Source organism: Macrotis lagotis, chromosome 1, assembly GCF_037893015.1.
Source record: "Macrotis lagotis isolate mMagLag1 chromosome 1, bilby.v1.9.chrom.fasta, whole genome shotgun sequence".
In the NCBI taxonomy this organism is placed as follows: domain Eukaryota; kingdom Metazoa; phylum Chordata; class Mammalia; order Peramelemorphia; family Peramelidae; genus Macrotis; species Macrotis lagotis.
Window position 1 is genome coordinate 134,053,790 of NC_133658.1, and position 6,198 is coordinate 134,059,987.

Below are 6,198 nucleotides of genomic sequence, written 5' to 3' on the forward strand. Positions count from 1 at the left end.
TACCAATGCCTCTGCTCCCTAGATACATCTGTGGCCAATTAGGCTTGCTCTGCTTCTAGGCTTCCAGACTCTAGTCTGCCCCACTGATCAGGGCTAGTCATGCTCTTTGACTCTAACCCTTGCTTATCAGGCTAGTGGAGCTCTCAGGCTCTGACCCTTCCAGCAGATTGCTCCCAGCAGAGTCTACCCTCTATGCCCAGACTCCCATGGTTTGTCCTGGAGGACAAACCTTGTGATAGATCTTCTTCTCCTGGTTTCTCTTTCTGAGTTTTGTAGATTGGATTTCTGTTTAGAGGTTTGCTTCATATTATATATGAAGGAAGATTAGGAGAGTAGATCAGGAGACTAGCACAGTACCTCTCTTCTCTCTACCATCTTGAACAAAAGTCCCCCAAGATCTATTTTTGCAGATGCTTTGTATGAGATAAAGATTGCTACCCCTGCCTTTTTCACTACAGCTGAAGCAAAAATTCTGCTCTAACCTTTCGCATTACTCTATATGCATCTCTCTGCTCAAATGAGTTTCTTGTAAGCATTATATTATTGGATTCTGGATTTTAATCCACTCCGCTATTTGCTTACATTTTATGGAAGACTTCATCCCATTCACATTCAAATGTATTATTACTCACTCTTTATTCCTCTCCATACTATCTTCATTCTGTTTGTTTTTCTCCCTTTTTCACCTTATCCAAATTCCCCAGTATTTGGCTTCTGAATACCATTTCCTTCAGTGTGTTCGCCCCCTTATATCCAACTCTCTAGCCTTTCTTTCCTCTTTCCCTTTGCCCCTTCTTTCTTCCCTTCTTTCTGTTAATTCCTCCTTTCCTCCCCCTCCCTCTATACCCTTTTAATACTTGAAAGGTAAGACAAGTTTCTTAACTTAACTAAGTGTGTGTATGTTAATCCTTCTTTGAGCCAAATTTGATAATAGTGAGATTCAAGCAGTTCTCACCTCCTCCTTTATTCCACTGTATTGCAATAGGTCCATTGTACCTCTTCATGTAATATGATTTATGGCATTAAATTGCCCCCATCCTCCCATCTCTTTACTGTACCCTCTTTCAAGGAGATACTGTTTTCAAATCAATTTATCAGAATCTTGGTCAAGTTATGAGTGTCCATTATTTCTGGATAAGTATATCCTCTCTAACAGAGTTACAATTTTCAATAGTTATGAGAATCTTTCTTCCAAATCTTTCTTCCAGGTGGGGATATAAGCAGTTTCTTCTTATTGTATAATATGTTTTTTCCTCCTTTTTACTTTTTCATATATCTCATGGATCTTCTATTTGAAGTCTGGGTTTTCTATTTAGCTCTGGTGTTTTCATCAGGAAATGTTGAAATCCTCCTATTTCATGAAATGTCTATCTTTTCCCCTGGAAGAGAAGGCTCAGTGTTGCTGGATAGTGAATTCTTGGTTGCCTTCCAAGCTCCCTTGCTCTTCAGAATTTTGTATTCCAGGCCCTTAGATTGCTTAATGTTATTGCAACCAAGTCCTATTAAAATCCTTTCTATGGAATCTTTGTATCTAAATTATTTCTTTCTGGCTACCTATAGGATTTTCTCTTTTATCTTATAGTTCTGGAAATTTACCACAATATTACTTGGTGCTTTCATTTTGGAATCCCTTTCCAGTATTCTTTCAATGTATCCTTTCAATAACTATTTTGTATTCTATCATGCATTCTTTTCAATGAATTCCTTCAATAACAATTCTTTCAATATTCTTTGATATATTATTTTATGTGTACTTTCAATAACTATTTTGCCCTCTGCTTCCATGATACCAGGGCAATTTTCCTTCACTAAATCCTGAAATGTGGACCCCAGGCTTTTTTTATCCTCAATGATTTCAGGAAACCCAGTGATTCTTTTTTTATGTTCCAAATGTGATGAATTTATTTTACTCTGATGCAAAACCAAAGCTTTCACTATAGCAGAGACCAAGTTGATAAAATGTCTTGAAAAAGTGGTGTAGGACATGCAGGATGTGATGTATGAACTGGAGGATCAGGTCATTTCCTTTATAACATGACACTGCATTGTCATTGAAGAACAAATTTAAAATAACACTGAAAAACTGAACTGAAATGTGGCACAAACATTACAACTTCCATGCATGCCTTCAAGTATTTCTTTCTTATAATAGACTCAAAAACCTCTAGACATCAGCATGGTGGTGCTACAACAATTCTTTGGAAGGATAAAAAGTTCACATTGTTGAAATTTCACAGAAGAATATTAAGGCCAAAACAGAGTGGGTTCATTTCTCTTCATTTCAAGGGGCAGATAGCTGATACTTTACTTAAAAACTATATTAAGCTTCCAATTCGAATCCCAACCCAACCTTATGACCTCCTGCATTGAAGTTTTTTCCATCAATTAAAGCTGAAAGCATCAATTTTACACCTTCTCAGAGTGTCTGAGTATAACCAAGTCCAATAGGGCTGGCATTATTCACTTTACCAGATAGAGAAGTTCTGTGATCCAGCTTGTATTTAGCAGCAATGCCAAAATGAGTGTTGTTACTGCCAGCAGTCCAAGCAAGATTTATTGATGTTTCAATGTCATCGTTAACCTTTTGGCAGATTGACCCTCCAAATTCAGTGCCATCATTCACATGTGTGTGTAGCTGGAAGTCAACAGCCCTATAACCCAAGGCAAAATTATTCTGAGACAGTTTAGATTTGGCTGTGTCAAAACTCATCTGATAGCCAGCAAGCCATCTTTCATAAGCTAATACAGCCCAGCCATAGAGGATCGGTCCTGAAAAATCAATGTCAACATTTCCACCAAGACTGAAACAGTCCCGCTTATAGAAAGCTTTTAATTTTCCACTCTTTCCTGTGTTTGGTACAAACATGGTGTCAAGAGTCACCTTCGAACCTTTAGCCAATTTATCCTCCATGCTGATTTCTGTACCCAGAGTATTGTCTGTGTTCCAGTTTTGAAAGAAGGTAAGCCCATAGTCACAAATCTTGTATTTTGTTTCCAAATTACCCGAAGCTTTTCCTGTGTCAGTGTATGAATGACCAGATGTGGAAAATCCCACTCCATTGCAAGACTTGGTTTTAAGATCTATTTTAACCAAACCAAACCCATATCCTTTGTTGAAGACATCTTTGGTAGCCTTTCCTAGGTCACAATAACTTGGAGTGTTACACATTTCGAGGAGCCACTGCCTCCTCCTCACCAGGGCACGGCTGAAAGTCTTCTCCACCCAGTGATTCTTAAGTTGTCTCTTCTACATCTGTTTTCTAGGTCAGTTGTTTTGCCAAAGAGGTAAAATACATTTTCTTGAATTTTTCAATTTTTTTTTGGTTTCTTTCAACAGATTCTTGTTGTCTCATGAAGTCAACAGTTCCTAGAGATTCATTCTGTTTTTTTAAAGATAATTTTCTTCATGTACCTTTTGCAACTCCTTTTCCAGTTGGTCAATTCTATTTTGAAGGACTTTTACATTTGTCCAATTGTGGTTTTGAGAGAATTATTTGCTTTTTGCATTTGTCCAATTGTGTTTTCTAAGTGTGCGTTTTCTTGTTGCAATACATTAATTTTTTCTTGCAAAGTGCTAATTTTCTCTTGCATTTCATTTCCCAATTTTTCCATTTGATTTTTAAATGCCTGCCTGAGCTCTTCATATTTTCCTCAGAAGTTCTAGCTCTCTCTGAGTTAGCTCTTTGAACTCAAGGTAGTTTTTCAATTGACCCCCTTTCCAATGGCTTTTCTTCTTTTTCCTAGGATCTTGTGTGTGTGAGGGGAGGGGTGAGGCTGGTTCATAGATCTTTTGTGTTGAAATCTCTAGAGGCTTTGCTCACTGGGCTTAGTAATTGTACTGGCCAATAAGGGATGCTGAATGCTTTCTCTGGGGTTTCTGTGACCTTAATCAAGTGACCCACTCCTATAGGACTAGAGGAAGGGGCTGTGGGTGGCTGGTACAACATATTACTGGTTATTCTTGAACAATATGGATTGTGCCCTCAGTCTAAATAGTCAATCTCCTTAATCCTCCCTCAGTACTGAAGGAGTTCTGCTGCAAACACCTGAGCCTGAAGGGGTGGGGTGGGGTTACTGAGTTTGGTCTGGGAAGAGTCACTTTCTCCCAGATGGTTGGGAAGGAGGTGCTTCAACAGGAAATACATTCCACTGAAAATACAGGGCTTGTGGCCCTGGTTTTCCAGACCAGCTGAGCTGACTGGCTTGATGTCTAGTTGTACTGTGAAGGTCTCCTGGTCCCTGTGCTGAGAGTCTCCCTTCAGCCTCATTGGAGCTATCCCATCAGCTCACACAACCAAAGCTTTTGAAGCTATTCGTGGGTTAGGCCCTGGCCCTCTGCCCATTACCGTTGTACTGGATTTGTGCTCTCTACCCCTTGCTCATCCACACTCCCCCAAGACAGATCTTGTTTGTAGATGTTTTCTTAATTTTTTTTCCCTGAATTTTGTGTATTCAAATTTTGTAAAGAGGTTTAATTCATATAAGTTCTGAGAGAAAGAAAGTTAGGAGACATTAGCACAGGGCCTGGCTTCTCTATGGCCAAGGCTAGATGACCATTATATTTTCAAAAGAACATTAATCAACTGAAAAGTACTGAGAGTAGAGTGCAAGTAAGGATTATGATATACAAAGATTAATTCTCAAAATAATTGTTTTGATTTATTGCTTTTCTTATTGAACTATCCCCTTTTCCAATAGAATGAAAACTTCTTGAGGGCAAAATTATTTTAATATAGTTCTGTTTACTTTGTGCATAACATAGTGCCTGAATGCATAGATGCTTAGTAAATGTTGAATTGAAATGAAAGAACTGGAAATGCATAAGGAAATATTGTTTTTGATGTAGGACATAGTACCTGTCTACAGATATTTGATTGATAATGAAAAGAAAGACAAGATTTCTGTCTGACTGCAAACATCAGAAACAAGAACAAAGAGAGGCAGATGTAGTCAGAGCCACAGGAGAGAAAATGGAATGACCAACTTTAGAAAGTAATAGGTTACTCATCATTGGTTATTGTAATATCCCTTGTAGAGAATGTATGATTGTGCAAAAATTGCTGCACCTATGCACCTCTTTGGCACATCCAATTCATTTGTCTAAGATTACCTCTGCTTAGGACATTGGATATATTCCCACTTTCTGTTTTTTTCTTCCTTCCTTCCTTCCTTCCTTCCTTCCTTCCTTCCTTCCTTCCTTCCTTCCTTCCTTCCTTCCTTCCTTCCTTCCTTCCTTCCTTCCTTCCTTCCCTGAGATGTCTATCAGCTAATCTAAAAATTACCCAAGATTAATTTACATTAAAATCCTTCAACTCTTATCTCAAGGAAAACAGAATTCCTCTGACCTAATCACCCCACCTCCCACCCAGTTGCCTCAGACTGTTCTGACATCCTTTTCATATTTCTGGCTGCCTTTGATGTTTACCTTCACCAAACTTATTAAAAAGGAACAAACAGATTAATGTGATGTATTTGAGGGCATAAATCCATGCTACATTCATCCCTCTCCATCATCTTTAGTTCCAAGGCTATACATAACTATCACCATCATAACATCATCATCACCATCATCAGTAACAATAATGTAATCACAATAGAGAGAAATCATTTATATAACAATTTTAAGTTTGCAAATTGCATGTCAATTTGTTTGATTCTTATGACTAAAAATCCACAATAATAATAGCTAGCATTTTCACACTGTCATCACCATATAAATACTAGCTAATATGATTGCTTTTGAAGAGTTCTACAAATATGATCCAACTCTGGCAGGTAATTGCTATTTTTATCATGCCCATTTTACAGATAAGGAATCATATAATTTAAGTCATTTGCTGTATCACATACTTGTTAAGTGACTGAGACAGTTTTGAAAATCAGATGTTAATTTATAGTACATTGTTCTCTATTCTTTATCTCTGAACTGACTCATTTGAATAAATATTTGAATATACATTTAAATATATATGAAAAGATATTGCAATCTTTAAGAAAATACATGAATAGGTAAAAATAATCTAATTTGTGCTTGTAATTTTTCATCCAAACTATGGAGACATGCCTATTGGTCCTGAGAATAATGAACACATTGGCAATAAGTGTAGATTTTTGGCTGAAGAGACTTCAAAAAAAATTGGAGGATTGGGTTGCTGTTTTAAAACTGAACATAAATATAACAAATATTTCTTTAAACAA

General features: G+C 37.3%; 1 pseudogene; it reads right to left on the reverse strand.

The window, feature by feature from the left end:
• Window positions 1-2,079: 2,079 nt before the first annotated feature.
• LOC141514242 (non-selective voltage-gated ion channel VDAC3 pseudogene) lies at window positions 2,080-3,169 on the reverse strand (annotated as a pseudogene).
• Between the last annotated feature and the right edge of the window lie 3,029 nt (window positions 3,170-6,198).